This window comes from Eschrichtius robustus, chromosome 1, assembly GCF_028021215.1.
Source record: "Eschrichtius robustus isolate mEscRob2 chromosome 1, mEscRob2.pri, whole genome shotgun sequence".
Classification (NCBI taxonomy): domain Eukaryota; kingdom Metazoa; phylum Chordata; class Mammalia; order Artiodactyla; family Eschrichtiidae; genus Eschrichtius; species Eschrichtius robustus.
In genome coordinates, this window is record NC_090824.1 from 60,311,024 (window position 1) to 60,335,615 (window position 24,592).

At 38.9% G+C, this 24,592-nt stretch overlaps 1 non-coding gene across 1 annotated transcript; it reads right to left on the minus strand.

Annotated features, from left to right (window-relative positions):
- Positions 1-6,793: 6,793 nt before the first annotated feature.
- TRNAA-CGC (transfer RNA alanine (anticodon CGC)) lies at positions 6,794-6,866 on the minus strand. The gene has a single exon. It is a non-coding gene; the product is annotated as a tRNA-Ala (tRNA).
- Positions 6,867-24,592: the final 17,726 nt, after the last annotated feature.

A 24,592-nucleotide genomic window follows, 5' to 3' on the forward strand; every position in this document is an offset into this window, starting at 1 on the left:
AAAAGAGTGTGGCATGATTTTGGGGAGTATGGGCATAGATGGCTTTGAGTCCAGTTTCTGTCTTTCACTAACTCCTGAACCTTGGCTGAATTACTTAACTTCATTAAGCCTCAGCTTTCTTATTTGTAAACTGAAGAAAATAATGATACCTTACAGAGTTTTTGTGAGGATAGAGGAGATAATGTAAAGCATCTAGCAAATTGCCTAATATATGACAGACACTCAGTGATAGCTTTTATTATTGTTATTAATAATAACATTGAAGAAATTCTTAAAAATGAATTACTCCTAAAGCTAGCTCCCAGACTCAGCAATTGATATCATTTTAGTGTTTTCCAGTCTTTGAATATATATAAAATTTATTAACAAACATAATTATAATTTCTCCATTAGCTCAAAATGTTGATCTTTGCCAATGGCAGAGGTTCCATCTAATGTGCTTCCTCAACCCCTTGTGCACAGTGGGAATCTAATATTATTTGTTGACAAAATAAGTCCTCTCTTGACTCTGTCTTCCTTGGTTACCTTTAGCTCTCTCCTGCCTTTCACAAATAAACTTCCTGAGGGGTTACCTGCATCTCTGAACTCCCAGATGGTCCACAAACCACTGTGACCGAACTTTGGTGCCCACCACTTCTCTAAGCCGCACTTACCTAGGTCAGCATGACTTCCTAACTCCCACTTCCAACAGACACTTTCAGTCCTTACCTTCTTATTGACCTTGGAGGCACATGGGTGCTGTTAACTGCCCCCTCCTCCTGGAGATACACACTCTGGGTTTTCCTGTCACTTCTCCTTCCTGTCTTATCTTCTCTAGGGTCTTCTCTAACTTTACGGTCAAAGTGATTTCTATGTGCTGAATCGTGTTCCACCAAAATTCATATATTGAAATCCTAACCCCCAGTGGCTCAGGATGTGATTGTGTTTGGAGATAGGGCCTTTAAAAAAAGCAGTTAAATTAAAATGAGGTCATATGGGTATACCCTAATCCAGTCTGACTGTTGTCCTTTTAAGAGGAGGAGATTAGGACACAAGCACAGAGGGAAGACCAGGCAAAGATACAGGGAGGAGGCGGCTCTCCACAACCCAAGCAGAGACCTCAGAAGATATCAACCTTGCTGACATCTTGTTCTTGGACTTCTAGTGTCCAAAACTGTGAGAAACATTTCTGTTGTTTAAGCACCCCCGGTCTGTGGTATTCTGTTATGACAGCCTTAGCAGACTCATGCAGCGATCTTCCAGACAGTGAATCTGATTGTGTCACACCCCAGTTTAAATCTCTTAAGTGTTCTGTACTAAGCTACAGATCAATACTTGTATTCTTGTAGTAGCTCACTTGGCATTCCTGACTTGAGCCCTGATTCCCCACATCTCACCACATGCCATCCATCTTAGTGCTCCGGCCATCTTGCACTGCTTTCCTGGGTACGCATGGCTCCTTCGGTCTGACACACTCCTGCTTCCCCCTTCCGCCACACCTTCTCTTGGCTAACTTTGGGATCCTTCAGGTGCCAACTTCCTCTTGAGTCTTGCTGTGCTCTCCTAGCCCTAGTCCCTGCATTTACTGCCATCCAGCACCTATCAGACTGCTGTAATTTCCTGGTTACTTGTTTGTTTCTCCTTGTGGCATGTACCCCTACCCCCAACCTCTTCCTGCCCTAAGTTCCTTGATGGCAGGGAAAACATTCCCTTCACTTGTAACACCAGAGACTGACAGAGTACCTTGCATATAGTAGGTCTTAAGATTTGTTGAACGAATGAGAGCCTATTGCTTAGCAGAAGAGAAAAACATTTTCCTAACTCTGATGGTTAGCTTAATAACATTGGATAAGAATATTAAAGTTACTTTAGTTCTGTAGATCTGGCTTTGAAAATTGTCCAGTCTTCTGTACTCCAATTCTTGGAGTATAAATATTCCACTTTGCCTACTTCTGTTGGTAAATTTCTCAGCCTCAGAACTCTTTGTTCTGTGAAGTACCCATGGCTGAAAAAAAAATTCAGAACAGACAGCATTTCAACGTGAAATAGTATTGTATTATATTTTATCCTCCCTCCATCCCTCCCTTCCTTCCTTCCTTCCTCTTTATTTTTGGTCTATGTAAAACCCAGTTAAAAAAAATTCAAAATGTGCCATTTTGGAGATGATCAATTTACCTTTTGAAACTACATAAATGGGGACACATTAGGAAAATGAGTCCAAAAAGTTTGGTCTTCATATGGTAAATTTAATTGGTATTTCTAGCACTGGAGGAGTCATCAACCAGTATTGCTGGCTTAGAATTCTTTTTTTTTCTTTTGCTGGTGAAAGAGAGTGGGTGAATTTGTGCTTAACAAAACTCTGAAAGAGTTCCTGTGTGGACACCAATTCTACAAAAGTACTTGGAACCCAGGATATATAACTCTTTCAAAACCTTGGCATTAGAAGTTTGGCACTGCACACCCTTCAAAGGGGAAGAAGGCTCTGCATTAGGAATAGCTGCCTGGCTCTAAAGAAATAGTTTTGGTTCTGGAAATGAGCCAGAATGAGAAAAAATTTCATCTGCTAATGATTAACATGTTTATTGTTAAAGCTGATTTTCTGTTACAGCAGAGATACAGCTCAGAGTTTCTGAATATATATATATATATATATATATATATATATATATATATATATACACCTCCAGGCACAGTCAACATTTAAATTTTTTAAAGCATCCCACACACTGAGGATATTTATAAGCATTGAACTAAAGAGAACCAAAATTGGAACTTAGCAAAAATATGCAGACTACTGGAATATTTAAAATTTTTAAATATAAAGAATGGAGATCCCCAAGTAAACTCCATGGTATCACAAGTTACTCTGCATTTTTTTGAAATAATAATAAAGGAAATCAGGGAAAATCAAACTACTCTCTTTAGTTTGAAATTAAAAACAAAAACCAAAACACCAACCTCTCAAAGCTCTTACAAAAATACCCTTCTATGTAATTAAAAAGAAATCTGCCTAGCTGAATTTTCTTTGATTTATTTTATTGACCACACTTGACTTATGGTACCTGTAAAAATTGACATGCTTTGGTGTCTGTGTATTCTCAGAGCAGAATTGTATCAGAGCCTGACGCTAAAGCACTCTGTAGTTACTATTATCAAATGCTGAATCTCGTTTTAGCACCGATAAAAGGCCCCTAGTATTAAAACACTGGGCTTATAGATGATAGATGAAAAATGTATTTTGTGGTAGAACATGACTTGCTTACTATGGAAATATCTCCAGCTGCCTAGAAACGTTGCCTAGCAACCCTGGAAATACAGAAAACCTAATATCCTCTTCAAGTTGCTTGTGGGTAAAGGGATTATTAAAAATATCAGTTAGAAAAGAAGGACCGCAGAGTTTGTTCTTGGGCACCACAACAACTAATACTTTCTACTTTGATAGTGCCTCTGTGCCCATTTCCCACACAATTTCAAGTGCTTTGCCTGTGTTTCCCCATGAATGCTCTAGTTTATAAGTCTCAATAGTGCAGAAAAGAGAGTGATTTGCAAAGGTCATGCCCTTGCCATAAGAGGATTTGGCTCCTTTCCCCCAGCCCTCTGACTCGAGGCAGCTCTCTGCTTTGGTGGGTAGCAGCCAGCAGGCAGCAGCCACCAGCTTTGATTGCTGCCTGTTGCCCCAGCTGCCAGCTTCCTTCAGACCCAGCAATTTCTGGGAGGATTGCAAGTGATTTGTCGTTGGCTGCACTGTCTGCTGGTTGGCCAAGGCTGTGGGCAGCTTGTTTCTGGAAGAGCACCCTAACCTCCTGCCCTCTGGTCTGACGCCTTTGTTTCTGCCCACACGTTCCATTCAAGTGATGGCACAAAGCTCTGACAGGCAATTGCCTCTACAGCAGGCAGATACGTGCTGTGTTGTAAGCAGAGCAAAAGGGCTGAATGGGCTCTGGCTTTACTCTATTCAGAGTCCCTGTTTTGTTCACAGGATTAGAAAATTGTTTAGTTGGACAAATATATCGATGGACTTTTTTTGCATGACAGAAAATAAGTCTTCCTAAATTAATTTGAACAAATGAGTTGTTTCCACGCTGAAACTGAGTACACCTTTGAGTGTGAATATATTCTCCTGGTCAACTTTCAAAAGCCCATTTCCACTAGAATTGGAACTACTCTTAATAATTGTAATAGCACTGGCAATAATAAAGGTAGCACCTTGAATGTCCATATTACTACAGTCTATAGAGGACTTGGACATCTGTGTTCTCATAAGATGTACGTGACTGTGTTTGAGAGGGGCGGTGTTATCTCTGTTTTATAGCAGTAAAAGGGATGCTCAAAGAGGTAAGATAACTTGTTCAAGGTCATTAGCTAGTAAGTGGAAGAAATGTTCTTGAACCTGAGTTTTCTGGCTTCCAGTCCAGTGTGATTGTTAATATTAACAGGTGTTTGGGTTAATAGGAGGCCTGTCTAAAGGAGAAAGTGCAGAAGTGAGCAGTATAAAGACCCCTGGACTGGAATCTCCTGCATGATTGGGGGGAAATCACAAGCTCTGTGGACATGGATTTCCCCACCTGTTATATTAGGAGTTGAGCTAAATTATCTCCGAATCTTAAAATTCTTAATAAAGAATGGAAGTGGCATGAATAAAGCCACAAACCAGTCACCACTGCTGTGAAAAACTTCAGAAGTAGTGATGGCACGTTGATGGTTCATTAAGGAGTCAATTCCTGGTTTCAGGATCAGTCTTCATTTAATTTCTTTTCTCCTGAAGAAGTAATTTTACTTTTTCATCAAAAGCCTGAGGAATGAAAATATCAGTCCTGATTTCCTGTTCCTTTAATGTTAATTGAGTGCTCACTTTAGTCCTACCCTGTGCTAAGCACTTCCCATGCGTTCCTGAGTTAATCATTTCTTGAAAAGAGCCCTGAGAAGGGGCTGGTATAATATGTCCATTTCATAGAAGTTGCAGTTCTGATAGTTGTGTGTCTGGATTTGCCCAGAGTTACACAGCAAAGAAGTTTCAGAACCATACTGAAGCCTGGCAGACTGACTGCCATCCAGGGCTTTTACTCACAGTGCTTCACCGTCTCCGGGACATGGCTCTGAGGAGGCACTGTGGCTGACTCATTAACAAAGAGGCCTTCATTTTGGGAGTTCATTTGAGCTTGATTTATTTACAGTCAGGGTGGATTATGCATGAATTTATGTGGATTTCACTATACATCATTAAGACCTGGACCATATTATATTCCCTCCTTTCACTTCCAATATTTCTCCTAACTAAGGCGGGGCCTCCTCCCCCCCGCCGCTCAGACCTTTACATATATACCAGTGATATGCAAGACCTTGACATGGACCCATACATAGATGATACGATAGTTTATTCCTCTCCCAGTCACCTGAACTGGAAACTTTCTATTAGCCTTCTCATCAGTTTGGCTCACTCAAAGGTGGACTCATTATAGTCTCAAGAAATCCTCAGGCCAAGTAACTTTTACTAGATCATCACAGCCCAGAGTTTCTAACAGTGTGGTCAATGGACACCTGTGTTATAGTCATCTGAGGATCTTTCTATCATTCAGATTTCTGGGGACTACACCTCAACCTAATGAGTCATAACCTTTGGGAAGGTGGAACCCTGGAATCTGCATTCTTAACAAACTGCCCAGGGGACTCCTGAGCACACTGAAGCTTAAGAATCCCCAAAGGGCATCTTATGTCGTTTAAAAAAATTAGTTGCATGCATGGTGCATGATCCCTTCCTTCTCCATTTCACATCTTCCCTCTTTTCTACCTGGAATGGAAACCTTAAGGGCCTCCTCCCCTTCTCTCCATTTATCTCTAGCTTTTTTTCTGCTATCATTTCTTGCCGCCTCCTTTCTGCCTCTTGTGGTTGGGAAGAACCACAGTTATGCAGGAAAGAGCTGTTTGCTCCCTGCATATGTGCAAAGTTTACATAGCACTTATATATCTTTCAACTTGGTAATTGTCCAGTATGGTCGTTGAAGAGGTGCTGTGCATACTTCACAGGCTGCTGAATTTCAATTCCACAGAAATCATCAGTCATTCCCCCTTCTGGGCTGGATGCTTGCATCTCTATGTCAGTGAGAGTCACCAGACCTTGAATGTGAACACTCAAGGAAGATGGTATTCCCGTCAGTGTTGCTAGATGGGGTACAGATCTGCAGCACTTTGAGCCTTGTTCAGACTGGCTTCTCAGTCTTTCTCTACTCATTTAATTTCTTTCACTTTCTTTGACTCCCCAGCCCCCATAAGCCATACCCTTACTCATCCATGAATAACTTCTTTCTTGCATGCTTCCTCTGGAACAAGTGCCACAAAGAGGTCCCTTGGAAGGACTTGAGTTTCTATATTCTTATAATCTCTGTGCGTGGCTGTTTACATAGAAACTGTCAGAGCCAGAAAGAGAGAAGTAGGCAAGTTATGATGTACAGAGCCCTACTCCTCTGCCATTGTTTGGGTTTAATCACTTCATGTTTGGTTTCACTCAAAGTCCTCATGGCTTGTAGGGTTGAGCTGGCTGTTCACAAACACTGGAGTGTTAGTCTTTTTCTATCTGCTCAGCAACATAAAAGCATGATCCAGAATATGTTCTCACAGTGCCTTTAAGCTGTCCTGGTGGATGGGGGCTGTATGGGGAAGGGTACTGAGGGACTGGGACACATTGCATATTTTCTTCCTTTGGAGTATCCCAGTGAAGAATCATTTAAGAGAGGAATATGGTTAATTTAGCTTAGCCCACAATTATTCTTTTTTTTCTCTTCTTTTTCTTTTCTTAGTTCCAGCATGCGGGATCTAGTTCCCTGACCAGGGATTGAACCTGGGCCCCCTGTGTTGCGAGTGCAGAGTCTTAACCACTGGACCACCAGGGAAGTCCCAACCCACAGTTATTCTATCATCAAATGCTTAGTAACACAGTAAAAATCTGTAGAATTCTCTGGGAAATGTAGCTGAAGAACCAAGGAGTTTTGTCATTTAACTGGTAGATTAACCATAATTTTTACTCCTATTCTCCCCTCTTTGGATCCACTACTGGGCATTTGCTCCTGTGTTAGAGGAAGCATGGAAGAAAGGTCCCTTTGTTAGGAAGGGCTAACAGCTCTTTCAGTTTCCTTCTGATTTCAGGATGCATTTTTTATCTCACCCTGACATTGTAGGCCATGTCTCATGTTGTACTAACTACCTTTCCAACCATCACCCCTCCTGTGTTCCTGAACATTCTCTCTGCTCTGGCCACCTGCTGCTTCATGTGCTGCATGCTTTCTCAACTTTATGACTTTACTCATCCTGTTCCCCATGCTTAGAATGCTCCTTATTTTCATCTCTCTCTTTTATGAAGCCTTTCCTGATTGACACCTCCTCTTCTCCCTGCTTAATTTATTTTTTATTTTTTTGCATTTTTGAATTTTATTTTATTTATTTTTTTATACAGCAGGTTCTTATTAGTTATCCATTTTATACATACGAGTGTATACATGTCAATTCCAATCTCCCAGTTCATCACACCATCCCCCACCCCCGCCACTTTCTCCCCTTGGTGTCCATACGTTTGTTCTCTACATCTGTGTCTCAATTTCTGCCCTGCAAACCGGTTCATCTGTACCATTTTTCTAGGTTCCACATATATGCGTTAGTATACAATATTTGTTTTTCTCTTTCTGACTTGCTTCACTCTGTATGGCAGTCTCTAGATCCATCCACGACTCTACAAATGACCCAATTTCGTTTCTTTTTATGGCTGAGTAATATTCCATTGTATATATGTACCACATCTTCCTTATCCATTCATCTGTCGATGGGCATTTAGGTTGCTTCCATGACCTGGCTATTGTAAATAGTGCTGCAGTGAACATTGGGGTGCATGTGTCTTTTTGAATTATGGTTTTCTCCGGGTATATGCCTAGTAGTGGGATTGCTGGGTCATATGGTAATTCTATTTTTAGTTTTTAAAGGAACCTCCATACTCTTCTCTATAGTGGCTCTATCAATTTACATTCCCACCAACAGTGGAAGAGGGTTCCCTTTTCCCCACACCCTCTCCAGCATTTGTTGTTTGTAGATTTTCTGCTGATGCCCATTCTAACTGGTGGGAAGTGATACCTCATTGTAGTTTTGATTTGCATTTCTCTAATAATTAGTGATGTTGAGCAGCTTTTCATGTGCTTCTTGGCCATCTGTATGTCTTCTTTGGAGAAATGTCTGTTTAGGTCTTCTGCCCATTTTTTGATTGGGTTGTTTGTTTTTTTAACATTGAGCTGCATGAGCTGTTTATATATTTTGGAGATTAATCCTTTGTCCATTGATTCGTTTGCAAATATTTTCTCCCATTCTAAGGGTTGTCTTTTCATCTTGTTTGTAGTTTCCTTTGCTTTGCAAAAGCTTTTAAGTTTCATTAGGTCCCATTTGTTTATTTTTGTTTTTATTTCCATTACTCTAGGAGGTGGGTCAAAAAAGTTCTTGCTGTGATTTATGTCAGAGTGTTCTTCCTATGTTTTCCTCTAAGAGTTTTATAGTGCCCAGTCTTACATTTAAGTCTCTAATCCATTTTGAGTTTATTTTTGTGTATGGTGTTAGGGAGTGTTCTAATTTCATTCTTTTAAATGTAGCTGTCCAGTTTTCCCAGCACCACTTATTGAAGAGACTGGGTGGATTATGCATTTTATCCATTGTATAGCCTTCCCTCCTTTGTCATAGATTAGTTGACCAGAGGTGTGTGGGTTTATCTCTGGGCTTTCTATCCTGTTCCATTGATCTACATTTCTGTTTTTGTGCCAGTACCATATTGTCTTGATTACTGTAGCTTTGTAGTATAGTCTGAAGTCAGGGAGTCTGATTCCTCCAGCTCCATTTTTTTCCCTCACGATTGCTTTGGCTATTTGGGGTCTTTTGTGTCTCCATAAAAATTTTAAGATTTTTTGTTCTAGTTCTGTAAAAAATGCCACTGGTAATTTGATAGGGATTGCATTGAATCTTTAGGTTGTTTTGGGTAGTATAGTCATTTTCACAATATTGATTCTTCCATTCCAAGAACATGGTATATCTCTCCATCTGTTTGTGTCATCTTTGATTTCTTTCATCAGTGTTTTATAGTTTTCTGAGTACGGGTCTTTTACCTCCTTAGGTAGGTTTATTCCTAAGTATTTTATTCTTTTTGTTGCAGTGGTGAATGGGATTGTTTCATTAATTTCTCTCTCTGATCTTTCATTGTTAATGCATAGGAATGCAGGAGATTTCTGTGCATTAATTTTGTATCCTGTAACTTTACCAAGTTCATTGATCAGCTCTAGTAGTTTTCTGGTGGCATCTTTAGGATTCTCTATGTATAGTATCATGTCATCTGCCGACAGTGACAGTTTTACTTCTTTTCCAATTTTTATCCCTTTTATTTCTTTTTCTTCTCTGATTGCCGTGGCTAGGACTTCCAAAACTATGTTGAATAATAGTGGCGAGAGTGGACATCCTTGTCTTGTTCCTGATCTTAGAGGAAATGCTTTCAGTTTTTCACTATTGAGAATGATGTTTGCTGTGGGTTTGTCATATATGGCCTTTATTATGTTGAGGTATGTTCTCTCTAAGCCCACTTTCTGGAGAGTTTTTATCATAAATGGGTGTTGAATTTTGTCAAAAGCTTTTTCTGCATCTATTGAGATTATCATATGGTGTTTATTCTTCAAGTTGTTAATACGGTGTCTCACATTGATTGATTTGCGTATATTGAAGAATCCTTGCATCCCTGGGATAAATCCCACTTGATCATGGTGTGTGATCCTTTTAATGTGTTGTTGGATTCTGTTTGCTAGTATTTTGTTGAGGATTTTTGCATCTATATTCATCAGTGATATTGGTCTGTAATTTTCTGTTTTTGTAGTATCTTTGTCTGGTTTTGGTATCAGGGTGATGGTGGCCTCATAGAATGAGTTTGGGAGTGTTCCTTCCTCTGCAATATTTTGGAAGAGTTTGAGAAGGATGGGTGTTAGCTCTTCTCTAAATGTTTGATAGAATTCACCTGTGAAGCCATCTGGTCCTGGACTTTTGTTTGTCAGAAGATGTTTAATCACAGTTTCAATTTCATTACTTGTGATTGGTCTGTTCATATTTTCTTTTTCTTTCTGACATCTTGACAAACTGTAAAATGTCTCTCTCATGTATCTCTTTTTCATTCATACATACATAGATAAATAGATATAGATATATGTAAACTTTTTACTTTCCTTTAAAATCACCCAATAAAAATGGTGACTCTGAATGAACATGTTTCATAAGGTTTTTGAGAAAAAGGGGTTAGTTTACCCTCTTGGCTTGACACCAGAGGGCACCACTTATAGTCATTTGCACACGTTTTGTTCTTGCCCCAGGGCTCTAAGCTTCTTAAGACCAGAGGCTGACTTCTGTCTGTTCTTGAGTCAGTGGAACCCCTTGCACAGTGTTTGGAGCAGAGCATGTGTCCAATCTGTTAAATTGATTATTTGCCTCCTCTCAGAACTGACCAGCTATTTTGCAGAATTGATTGAATTTATTCATTATTCTGACATTGCATGCAAGTAGCTTCAGCCCATACAAATATCTTACCTGAAATGTCTTAGGAAGCTTGTCAGAAATGCAGAGGTCAGAAGTTTATACACTAGAAAATCTTTAATAAGCTGAATAATGTCCTTAATTAGGAAAATAAGAAAAAAATGTGAATGAAGCAAAGAGGCATTATAGAGATGCTTATTTACATAAAATTGTTGGGGTTATTTACTTTTTCTAGCATGTGAAATTCTGTGCAGCAAATAGATTCTGTTCAAAATAGAAATAGTCAGTTGATTAAAGGAGATATATAGATTTCTTTACATTGCAAATTATAAAATGGAATAACAGTAAATTGTAAAAAGTAAGTTTTAAGCTTAACAATGGACTTGTTATAGGTATAATTTGGCTTGAAAATATGCATTTCACACCACTGGCATCATGCCTGGTGTGTCTTCACCAAGTTTTGAGTGCCTGTTTATACTGTGTTAAAGTTACGTCAATGTCAAGCCCCACAATAGGAATTCCTCTCTCCCAGTAGTTCTGAAGACTATCTGTACATCAGTTGTCATTCTTATTGTCACAGCCATCTTCTTTTTTTTTTGAAATCAGCCACCATTCTGTTTATTCTGAGATGGATAAAAAGTCAAGATAGAAACAAAATCCCACTCGGACTACCTGCTAGTCGTCTGTTCCCACCCACCTCATCCCAATGTTCCCATGCTGCTCTCCTCACACCACCCCTGGGGAAAGACTACTTGCCTGTCTTTCATTTGTTTGTTTTCCCTCCTCAATTTTTTGTTTCAGCTGTCTTCTTAAGATGACTTCAGAGTGGGTCTTCCTTGAAGTCTTCCTCCATAACCACTGGGTATTTTCTCCCCTCTCCTGGCCTCATAAATTAGATTTTGGACCCACTCAATTTATAGTCTAGTTGAGACAGGTTAGATAAATGATGACTGACATCTGATAACACACCAGCCAAGGTTAAAAATGCAGTTTTTGGTTCATTAAACTCCACAGAAAAGGTCAGCCTTTAATAACTGTAAAATCTACTAAGCTAGGTTCTTGAGAGGCTTCTGGTAGACTTGCTTGAGACAGAAATGTGCACATTTGAAAAAGACGACCTCTTTATGCTTAATATATATTTATATATACATATATATATACATAGTTGAAGAGACTAAACAAGATATGAATTAATTTCCTTCTTTTTCCTGGCATTAGTGAGATTGCCTAGGATTGAAGATGGAGACCAATCTGGTCTGCAGAATTATAAAAGATATATTTATCTCATGGTGTTATCAGCATAATGGGAGTAGACAACACATTTCAAGTTCTGCTTACAGGGATAGGCTTTCATGGAAAGTTATATAGATAAAATGTCTCTCCACAATATAACATCTCTTCCCATTCTCTTGCAATTTAACCTTTTCTGACTACCATGGCAACTCACATCTTATAATAAATGATGGTCACCACTCTCCATAGAAAGGGAGAATTAAGCTGTAGGTTTGTCCTCAGTTATCTTTTTTTGGTGATCTTAACTTCCCCTCCTGAGTTCTTTACATGCTGAGATACACAGCCTGCACTGGTGAGAATTAAAAGTTTCCTATCTGGATTAGTGTGTTAAGAATAAGTATTTGCCTTGATGTCTAGTGTTCATACATCAAAGATTTGGTGAAAACTAGATAAATTTAGTTGTGAAAGAATGTTCTTTTAGAGTAAAAAAGATGTAGATTGTAATCTTGATTCTGTTAACTTCCTAGGCAAGTTTCTTCACCTCTCCAAGTCTTAGTTTTCTTATCAATCAATTGAAGATAATAATACCAGAGAATGGTTGTGAGACTCACATGAGATAATGTCTGCAGAGTGCTTCACACAGTGCCTTATATGGAGTAAATGTTCAGAAGTGATAGCAACTATTATAACTATATAACACATTTGTGGAAGAGGAAGGATTTCAACTTTATTATCTACTCATACCCTATTTTCTGAATGAGACTAAAATTTTAAGTCAAACTATAATACAAATTATTACAGGGAAATAAACTCATAGAAAAAAATATGGGAAGTTAGTGGTTATTAAGTAACCATCTTGAAAGAGGACCAGAAGAGGAGAGGGATGCAGGCGAACAGTGAGGTGGGTTTAGGATATTCACTGCTTTCCTTTTTCCCTCATTCTAGATGCCAGTAGAGCTCTTCCCTTTCAGTTTTGAGTATCACCTCTTCTGGATCTCCCTTGAATCTTTCATGGGGGATTCTTTAGGACTATAATTTTAAGGCTTAATCAACCCCCATTACTAAAAACAAAATACAACAAAACAACCCTAAACAGAAGCCTTCAGTGTGCTATGCAGAGGGTCATATTTTCATAACCAGCTCACTCATTTAATTTAAAGTCCTTCTGAGTTTGAGTTCTGGGATATCTGTCTATTGGGGTAAAGCAAAATCAAACTGATGTTTTCAGCAAGCTTCTTCTTATTGCTTTAAAAAAGAGGCTTCCTGGATTACTTGAATATCTAAATAAAGGTATTTAACTTTTCAGGTCATTTATGATTGTGATAATATTAAGAGTACACTTGTTTAGACTATGCAATTTGGTTAAACTGTTGCTTGATAATTTCAAAAACTATCAGAGCATTTCCTTATGGCATCACAGTTTAAGACAAAAAATAAACAGCCTGTTGAGCAGAAATTTTAGATGCAATAGATAAGAACGTTAAAAGTAAATAACTTAAGTTATTGAAAGGAGCTATGAATCAATGTAGACTCTCCAAGGCCATACTTGTTAGTAGGTCTGCTAAGGACTCAGGAGGGATGTAGGATGTACCCATAAGGTCTCAGAAGGCCAGACATCTCTTATGTGCTCCACATCTCCATGTTTCCATTCAGACCACACATCCAGCTACTCAGAAGGCGATGTGCCTCATAGAGATCATGCAAAGAAAGACGTAATTGGCCAAAAAGGGTTTCTGGCCAGAAAGCTCTGTAAGATAGATCATACTCAGGACTGTCAGCATTAATTTCTAGTCATAAGAAATGACTCTCTGTGGGTATCTCATAGCTCTTGTGATATTTCATTTCTTTTTATAAAGAAAAAATATTTCACCATAGTCAGTACTAGTGTATTCATTCATGTAATAGAAATAGATAGTATTCAGCTATACGTGCCCCTGGAATTACAAAGGGAGGAGGAAAATCAGAGAAATGCAGAGACTTGGCATCCAAGAGGAGAAAGTACAGTCATCTCTCGGCATCTGCAAGGGATTGGTTCCTGGATCCCTCCCACTCTGAAGATGCTCAAGTCCTTTGTATAAAATGACGTAGTACTGTCGGCCCTCTGTATACGTGGGTTCTGCACCCACGGATACTGAAGGCCAACTGTATTCTGAGAAGGAGATGGTAGTTACCAATGCCAAATGGAGCAGACAGGCCTGGAAAGTAAGGGTTAAGAAAATGGTACTCGATTTAGTGAGGTCATTTGGTGATCCTTGAAAGATTTCATAAGAAAAGTGGTTTGGGAAGCCTGAATTTTTTTTTCAAATGGGTGTGGGGTGGTTATGATGGGAATTTTAAGGTGTGTGAGTGAGAACAGGTGCACTGTATGAATATTCTTTACAGAACTTTGTGAGAGGAAGGCTGCGTTGAGGCTGGTAGCTGGAAAGATCAGTAGAAGCATGAAAGAAACAGCCTTTAAGCCAGTAACAGCTGAATATCTTTGGAGGTTCAGACCTGTGGAAGAAGAGGTTGCAGATTCTGCTAAGAGAATGCATAGATGTAAGAACTAGATCCTCTAGGAGTAGGGAATGAATCTTATTTTATACTTGTACTTCCTAAACATTGAAAATAGTAGCATTTACCAGAATGGTGATGTAGGCTTTGTAAAGTGATATTGGGTGTGCAGAGCACTCTTGTCCACAACTTATGACTAGAAATTAATGCTGACAGTCCTGAGTATGATTTATCTTACAGAGCTTTCTGGCCAGAAACCCTTTTTAAGCAGAATCTAAGCTAATAGGAAAAACTTGTCAAAGTCCTAGGTTAGATTAGTTCTCGGCTGGTTATGGATAGTCTACATCAGCTTGTCACATTCTGCTGCCCAAATATAGTAAACACGCCCACTGGAAAGCATAACTTAAAAATGGTGCCATAAATGACAGTTGCAGGCTGTCAGTGTGGAGTGATCACTGCTCCCACCATCCTGGTTCTACTCTTTCATTCTAAAGGACAAATGAGTTCGGAGAGTATTTATGTTCTATTCGGATTAACTAATTGAGATTTTGGTCTTTTTCTCTAGTTGCCTGTTCCTTTACTTAAAATTAATTTGTTACAAGGCACAGTGAGTTAATTAGTATGATTAGCTCCCTCATCTCCATGCTTGCATTTTTAAGAACCTTAAAGTCAAGGTACTGCTTACACAGATGATTATTTGCAGACAGTTAATTCTTGAGTTATTGTCTTGGGATGGCCATTATCATATCATTAGCATGTCTTTTATATTTCTTGATTCATTAGGAAGAAGCATCTCACTTTTACATCCGATTTTAGAACTTCCATTGTCAGTAAATATTAGCAATAAGCTTCTGTCTGTCAACAATATTTTTGCATTATATACTTTCAAAATATGAAATTTAAAATTCCAAAAGAATTGATTTCCTATACATAGATTTAGGAAGGTGATGGTAGTCAGCTTTTTCATTCATTAATCATAATGAATAATCGGTGAGTTTTCAACTTGCACGTATTTAAAATTTGAAGCTGAGGGGAAAAGTGCACCACTAGGGGCCACTCTGATCTTAAAGCATAAACCAACTAATGACAATTGCAACAATGACAAGGAAAGTGGTATCAATCAATTTATGGTTAAGATAGAGGTAGTTTGTGTGACTTTAATATCCTAAATTTGGGACATCAAGTTTCAGGCTTGATGAGGATTTTTCTTCAAAAATGATTTTTTTCAGATGTTATCCAAATACTTTTTATTAGTTGACATTACTAAATAATTTCTGAAATCAGTAAATTTGGAAATACTGCTAACTTTCATAAAGGAGAAAGGTGTAGTTTGATGATTCCAAGATAGGGAGTCATCAATTTAGTATTGATATTAGTTTTCACTACCAAACTGGGAAAGCTATTTAACTGTTTTATTCTGGCTTGATTCCCCATAAAGAGATAATAAGCTTATCTGCCTCCCAGGAGTGTCATAAGGGAGAGTTGGTTAAAGTGTGCAGTGTCCTGATGACAGTAACTGTTGAATATTATTATGTAAAGCAATGTAATGATAGTAAAATCAATGAAATGCTTGAATGAAGGAGTTGTTTGTTGATCAGCCTCATATTAAAACATCATTCATGTGTGGTAAGTAAAAGTTACCTCTATGTAGAGTATTTCTATATGAAGAAGGCAAATAAAATTTCCCAAATTGTTGATATTTGGCTTTAAATATAGTCACTGGTTTGCAAAAATCCACCTGATGATCAGACTAATCTGATCGACCTAGCACTTTTGGCAGAAGAACTTTGAGGGGGTTCTTTTTACCTAGAAGACTTTACTGGGAGAAGTCTATGAAATCCTTGACGTTAACTGTCAGCAAAGCCTAAACATATATATGCAGGTTAAGCAAATATACATATTTGGAAGTCCATACCTTTCATAAGAATCTCAAAGAAACCCATGATCCAAATAAAGGTTATTCTCACTGTTCTAGGGTTTTTGATGGTGGCAATAGCTAGTATCATATCAAAGGGCTTGGATGAAGGCAGAATCAAAGGAAAATGACCATCAAAAGCACTTTAAGTTGGGGGGAAAAGTGATGAAAGTTTCACTGGTGGTCTGAATAGGAACTTTGGTCATTGTATGCATTGCAGCATATGTGGCTTTACATGTATAAGAGGACCAGGAATTTTTTAAAGCTGTTTTAGACTCACATCTTCTTTCAACTGCTGGTTTTTTGTTTCTGCCCTTTCACTCTCAGAATTATGCTCCATTATTTTCTAGCTTTCCGGAAAGCAAGGGTCTGGGTGTGACCTTTGAACCAAATCACTCTACCTGTCAAAGTCATAATGTATTGTTCTATGATGGATGGGCTAGTGGGTGGGCAATAGTTACAGAATAATTCTTCTGGGACTGGGAAGGTTTCCAGGGAGAATGAAGAGGGAAGATATGAATATTGAGGAATAGGCAGAAATTGTGGATTCACTAAAATAAAGAGATATTTCCTTCTGGAAGCCCGTGTTGGGATGTCCAGAGTGCAGTGTGGGTAAATGAATTGGCTACAGTCCCAGCCTAGAGGGAATCAGAACTTTCTTCAGTCATGGCTGGGATTGTGTCTGCAGACACATGTAAGAGCAAATTCCTATTTTCTGATTGGCTGACATTGAAAAATGAATGCTTTCACACAACAGTAACAAAGGAATTTTGGGCAGTCATCTCTATCCACATTTGAGTAAGATACTGATCCATGACTGGCTTCAGGTTGTTCAGCCAGTCAGTTTCAGGGCCCAAACTGCTGCTTCTGACTCTCTGCCCACTCAGGTGGGGCAGCTTCTTTTTGGTTGTTTTTATTAGGTGACTCAGCATTGCCTTTTCTGTGCTGTTTTTCTGTTATGAGCTCCAACACAGAATAGAGTTATGGAGTCTGTGTGTTCCTGGGCATCTAATTATTTTCCTGTCTCACATGCTGCATTGATAAGTCCAGGCTTCCTAACATGTTTAATCATAGTTCACTCTGAATTTAATTTACTTAAATCTTATTTTTTGATCAAAGATTTAAAACTTTAATAACAACAGCATGTGAATATTGTACGAAAGATTATAAGTCAAGAGAGTATGTCTACATAGACTATTAAATAATTATTAATACTAAAGAAAAGAAAATAACAGAAACACATACTAAAATTGAATTAACTACATGCCAGGCACTGTTCTAAGCACTTTACCTTTATTTACTGATTTAATCTCCACAACAAACCTATGAAGACGATACTGTGGAAGGATAGAATTTAGATATAATAGAGTCTTATTATACTAGAGTCTTATTTTAAAAAAGAGAAGCAAATACCTAAATATATTTGGGAATAGCACCTTTAGTTTGGGCTGTTGTATGTCCTTATTTAGAGTCTCGACTTAAGGTCCCCTGGGTTTGCAGCTGTCAGTTTACAGCTGACAACTGTCTCACCTGGTCTGTCAGATCCAGAAAATAACAAATTTTTCAAACAGTTCATTAAAAAATCAGGCTTTAGGAAGCAAACTTCCACACCTGGAATGGCATTTGTCTATTGAGTAAGCAGAAAAGGACTTGAGAGGCTTGATGAGAAAAAAAATGAGTTAAGTGCAAAAGTACACACAATTAGCTCTGAAATAGGAAGAAGTCACTTTGTGGTAAGTAACTTTGGAAATTTCTAGTGAGGATCAAAGGTTGCCCCTTAATGAGGGCAACTTGTTAAAAAAAAAGTGTGACATATGCTATGGCTCCCTGAAAGGTTTGTATGCAGAAAGAGAATGGACACATAGAATGAAGAGGGAGAGGATGCAAGTAGACTAAAGCTCAGTTATTTGGCTACCAGAATGTCAGAAAACTATGAGCATAGCACTTGTCCCTAATGTAGGCTAATTGTGGGGTGGCAGAGGCAGGGAACAAAGCACCACATTTGAATATAGTACCAGTTCCTGGACATTCAAGAGCTACAGTAGTGTTCAAGAGGCATAATATTCAATTAATCAGATTCTTTTTTTTTTTTTTTGAGAGAGAGGTATTCACTTTATGTTACCACTTTTAAAAGATATAAAGAAATCAGAGAGTGAGCTGAGTCAAAAGCACAAGATTTATTCATTAATTCATTTGTTCAACTTACTTTTTGTCACACATTTTTTGGGCTGATTGGGAATTAGTAATAAACCCCTATTGAGCTTATATATGGAGATCATGGAGTTTCCATGAGCCAGATGGAAGAACTGTAGGAAGAGAAGTTTCGGTTTGGAGTGGGGAGAAGATGAGGAGCTCAGTTTAAAGATGCTTAGTTTGAAGTTTCAATTAGATATCTGTGTTGAGCAGGGGATTGGGTATATGAATTTAGAGTTTAGGAGGAAGCCTAGGCAGAAGATAAAAACTTGGGAGTTTTGGTAATCATTAGTGCTATTCACCACAAATTTCCATTTTCCCTTCTAATATGGTTTCATCTTAATAATTGTACTTTTCTGCTCATGGTGGTCATATTACTTGCTCTGTCTAATTAGAATGGAAGTGATCTGTGTTACTCCTGGGTGGAGGCTCTAGCAATCAATGCACAATTTGCCATGGCAACTGGCAATGTTCCAAATGGTAGCTGCTCTATCAACTCGTGTCCCAGAGAGGGGACAATGTGGGGTAGAGCCCTTAGGCAACCTACAGTTGACAGGTAACATGAATGAGAACCTTCTATTAAGCTACTGAGATTTGGGGGCATTTGGTTACCATGGCATGACTTGACTATCTATCATGATAAATAGATAGATAGATAGATGTAGGTAGATATACATATAGACAAATTTAGGAAAGAGAAGTTCCAGAGCTAGAAAGCCTGAAAGTATTCCAACATTAAAAGGTTGGGCAATTAGGAGGAAGCAGGCAAAAGACTGAGAAGAAGCTTTTGGGAAGATGTGGTGTCCTGGAAGTCAAGTAAAGAAAGTGTTTCAAGGAGGAAATAACGTTCAACCATGTCAAAGGTTGCTAAGTCAGGTAAGAAGAGGAACATGGATTTACATTGTGGATATCATTGGAGAGCTTGGCAAGAGCACTTTGGCAGGAGCATAATCTGGAGTGAGTTTAATGAGAACAGGAAGAGAGAAATTGGATAGAGCAAGTATATTCATCCGTTTCAAGGTGTTGAAATGGGGCCATAGCAGGAGAGGGAAGTGGAATCATGAGTGCTTTTTTTTTAAAAGATGATAGAAATACTGCATGACAAGTACAGATGGGCAAATTAATGATGTGGGAGGGAGGAGGGACTGTGAGAGTGCTCTTCTTGAGCAGGAGAGATGGAATTAGATCTGGCGCTCAAATGGAGGGATCAGCCTTGTTAGGAAAGTGGTGGTCATGAATTTAAAGTGAGATCAGTCAGCACAGTTGTATGTTTTTCTCCAGACACATTCAGCTGTGTGTAGGTGTGGAGTAGATGAAGAGTTGGATTCAATTAGACTTGGAAGTGATGACTTGATTACTATTTAAAAGTGCATTAGTTATTCTCAATGTGGGGAATCAAATAAGAGGAGTGGGTTTTAATGAAAGCTAGCAAACCAACACTGCCCTCCGCCTAGATATTTGAAAGAAGACATTCCTGACCATTTAGGACCAAAAGAAACAGTAACAACAAGAACAATAGCCATGAAATTTTATTGCTCAAGAAGGTTGGGTGGTTTCTCTTCCTGCTGATCTTCAATTAAAGAGTAGATTCTCTCTGGTCAGAAAGGGTTATAGACCCTTAAGTAAAGAAAAATAAGTAATCCAAACATCTGATGATTCTGATTGTGTCTTAAAAGTAACTGATAGCTTTTTGTGTCTTAGTTACTCTTTTATTCCTGCCCCTCCCAGCATACTTAATCACTTTTTGTTAGTGGCCTTTTACTGTGTCACTCAATAATATAAGCATGGAGTATTTGAGCCCAGCTCCGGCTAGTTATTAGCACATGTTTTATATGGCATCTGTATGGGAAATCCATAGTGAGTGAGATTAAGGCAATAAAGTGAGAAAATGAAAAAAATCATCCAGGAAGTGAGTGTCCATGGCCAAAATTACCAATACTTATGTACATATATAACAATTTAGCATCAATGAGTTTGTTGCAGTAGTTATAACAGGCCTTGGCAAGGAGTTTTAGGTTATAAGAGGATTTCCATGTATTACAAATCAGAGTGTTATGATGTGTTGTTCAATTTGTTGGAGTTTCATCTGGAACACTGAGTCAGACCTACTGATGAGGGGAAGAGACATGACTAAAATGAGCAAATCTGGGTCTAGTTGGCTGTATGAGAGCAGAGTCAGCTGTGCCACACCTGTTTGGAGTGATGGGCTCTTTAGATGAGATAATATTAGGCAGAGAATGCCGGGAGAACGTTGTTGAAACCATGCAAAACCAAGTGTTTCAAATGTATCTTTGCAATTGGCTAGTTTTATAATGACAAAAAACACGCTTATGATAGCATGTTAAGTGAAGTAACCCAGTTAACAATTTTATGTATAGTATGCTCTCAACTGTTTTTTTTTTTTTTTTTTAAAGTATAGGAAAAAAGGCTAGAAGGAACTGTATGTTAACAGTGTTTGTCTTTGTGTGTGTGTGGTCAGGCCACTCAAGATGACTGTTCTCTTGCTCTCTGTACATCCCCTGCTCAACCAGTCTCTGCTTCACCTACACCCTACTCACATGACTTTCCAGTCCTCTTAATTATAGGGCTTACTCAGTAACTGGCTATGTGCTTGCCCCCTGCCCCAGCTTCTGGTTTCCCTGGTAACTGATGAGCCAACCTGACATCAATTCCCCAATTCACCCTATAACTGGTAACCTCCTCCCTTTTCCGCCTCCCCTTAGTGAAGACTGCTGCTGTCTGCTCTCCACAGTGGGGCGTTGCTCCAAGACTTTGCTTAGGACTTGTAAGATTCCCTATCCAATAAATCGTGGATGTCTCTGTTGATGTCTCCAGGCGCTTTCTTTGGTCTTGTGGCTGGGCAATTACAAGGCTTGCAGGCATGAGGAATGCAGCCCAACAGTGTGATTGGACCTTGGAGCATTAAATCTCAAAGACAAAATATTAGGGAAAATATTTGTCAGACACTTTTATTGAAAGTAAAAATGATTTCTGGATTTATTTTTTGATTGCGTATTGTTTGCATTATAATTTGTACACATATAGCCTGATGAGAGAGATTTCATGTATGGTTATTGCCTCCAGTACTATACTAATGATGACAGGATATACTTTTAGATATAAATACTGTAAATTCTGTTTCAGGAAACCCAAAGATATATGTTTCTACATCTAACATATTTATTGAACAAATGTTATGTGTCACATACTCTTATTAGGCATTGAATATATCAGACACAGTCCCTCACCTCGTGGAGCTTGCAACCTAATGGAGGGTGTACAGGCAGACCTTGAAGATATTGTGAGTTAGGTTTCAGACCATTGCAATAAATGAATATTTCAATAAAGCGAGTCACACAAATTTTTTTGGTTTCCCAGTGCATAACAGAGTTACGTTTACACTGCACTGTGGCTATATATATATACATACATAATACAGCTAAAAAATGCTAACCATCATCTGACAATGCAGGGCTGCCATAAACCTTGCTGGTGGTTAGGATGGTGGGTCCTCTGCTCAGGGTCTCACGTGGCTGCAATCAAGGTGAAGGTTTGGCTGCATTCTCATCTAGAGGCTCAACTGGGCTAGAATTTGCTTTCAAACTCACTTGGTTGTTGATAGAATTTATTTCCTTGCACTGTATTATAGAGAACTCTGTCTTCTGCTGGCTGTTGGACCTGAGACCATACTTAATTCTTAGAGGCTACCCTCAGCTCCTTGCCATGTGGGCCTCCCAACAAGGCTACTTACTTCTCCAGAGCCAGCTAGGGAGGGAGAATCCCTAGAGTGAGTCTGTTAGCAAGATGGAGTTGCATATGATGTAATACAATCACAGGAGTGATATCCCATCCCCTTTGTATAGTCTGTTGGTTAGAAGAAAGCCACAGCTCCTATAAGCAGCTAGTCATTATTGTTGGCTTCTGGGGCTGTCCCGCTGGGAACACTCTGAGGGGCCTTGTAGAATTCACCTCAGAATTGATTGCAGCTATCTTTTAGGGTTGGTCAGGGGTTGCCCTATGCAGGGAGAATTCTCACTTCAAGGGGTATAGATGTTTCAGAATGACCGACTAGGTTCTCAAAGGCATCTCTCTTGGGGGTAGCCGAGAAGCCCAGGGCGGAAAGTGATAGGTACCTGGAGCAGCTGAGGTGAGGTGTTGTCAGGTATGTGCAATGCTGCTTACCACGGCAATGACTGGAGTTAAAGGGGGTCCAGAGGATGTGAGCTGGGGAGAAGTGTTGATGGGCACAGCAGTGAGTGGCAGAGCTGAAAGTTTTCTTTCTGACTCCACTGCCCCCAGCTTCTGGATCATCATCTCTTGAACTTTAACAACTAACTTTTTTTGGTAAGTATTTTATTTCTTCTTTGCACTGAAGTTCTCTATTTAATTCTCATTGCTTTTAGTAAAAATACTTACAGCAGTGCTTCTCAAAAATCTAATGTGCATACAAACCACCTGGGGATCTTGTTAAAATGCAGATTTTGATTCATTACATCAGGTGTTGTCTTCTAGTCTGCATTTCTAACACGTTCCCAGGTGATGCCCATGCTGCTGGTCTGCAGACCGCACTTCCAGTAGCTTGGTCCTAAGGTAAGAATCTAAATGAAAAGGAATAACTAGGTTGTATGTTTGAATGAATTGAATAAAATACAGGTGTGGTGATGCACCTTGAAGTTGCTAACTCACAGAGCCTTTGTCAAACTTACTTGCTTTCTTTGTGGCCTGAAAGTTTATAAAACTTTCTGAGTGTATTTCGAATGATGATTTGAATAATACTGTTGTATAAAACCTCCTCCCAGAGATGTTCAAAGTGCTTTTTATGATCTTGACCGTCTGGTCATTGCCTTCTGGGGGCACTAGTTTCCTTATAGGAAAATAGTAATAATATACTTGTAATGTGAAAAATCTAATACTCCCCACAGAACATCATTTTCTTGCTCTGCAAGTACATCCTCATTACAAACTGCATTTCCTAAGCTGAAATAACAGTATCATTAGTGTACATTGAGCCTATTACAGTTTTGTCTCTATTTCCTAAAGGGACAAACATTGAATTTCAAAGTCCTGCATCATCTGCTAAGAAGTTTCATTCTGGGAACATTGTATTTACCACTGACTGATTCAGTTTGATTAGATTTTCATTCATAGTACTTACAATTCCAAAGAAGAAATAAATGAAGTAATCTCAGAGATCCTATCAGACATTTATGTAGTTCTCTAAAAGGTGTGATTCACTTCTGCAATATGGTTTCTGAAGAAGCACTTTGGAAGGAAACATGTAAAGCATACCTCTAAGGTTTAGCTAAATTGAGATTTAATGTTGTAATGTGGTACAGCAGATAAGAATGGACTTGAACCATGGAGACTTAAACCCAGGTTCCTATGAAGGTTTAAAAAATTTTTTTAGATACCTTTTATTCTCTTGGGTTTATTATTTATTCACTCAGTGTTTAACACACATCTATTGAGCATCCACTGTCAGCACTGACATGGACTCCAGGTATGCAGTGAGGGACAAAACAGAGTTCCTGACCTCATGGAAGTTACCCCTGGGGGAAGGCAGACGTATAAAGCAAATAGCCACACAAATCCATGTATGATTGCTCACTACGGTAAGTGCTATGAAGTAGAGTCTCCGTGTAGAGTCCTAGGGGCAAGAGGGTGCTCGTCACACTTGAGGAATTAAAGAAGCCATGTGCCCCTGGGGTGTGGAACCAATGAGAATGACATCTTAAATGCTTATATAATGCTCTCAACATACTAGACCCAGTGCCAAGAGTTTTACTGACCTTAATTAAGTCTTTACTACCACCATGTGAGATCAATACCATTATTGTCTTCATTTCATAGATCAAGGCACAGAGAGGGTAAGCAAATTGCCCAGTGTTTTCACGGGTAGAGGGTTTGAACACAGAAGGTCTTCATCACTGCCCTGCATTGCCCTCCTACAGGGGGAAGAGGGCAGGGCCCAGACAGGTCACACAGGTTGGCAGCTTGATCTTCCCTTCTCTCTTTATAATAACATGCGGCTTCAAAGATTTAATCACTGTGTGAAAGAACAGGAGGTTAACTGACTTAATTAGGTAGAAATAATGGTGAAACAAAATAATACTGTATCATAAGACAATGTGTAGTCCTGTAAGTAAACTTTCAAAATGCATAGCCATATTGCCATTTGCAAAGATTTCTCCATGAGGGGTTACACGTGGAAGAAAATACCCATAAACTATTTTCACATTGCAGCATGGA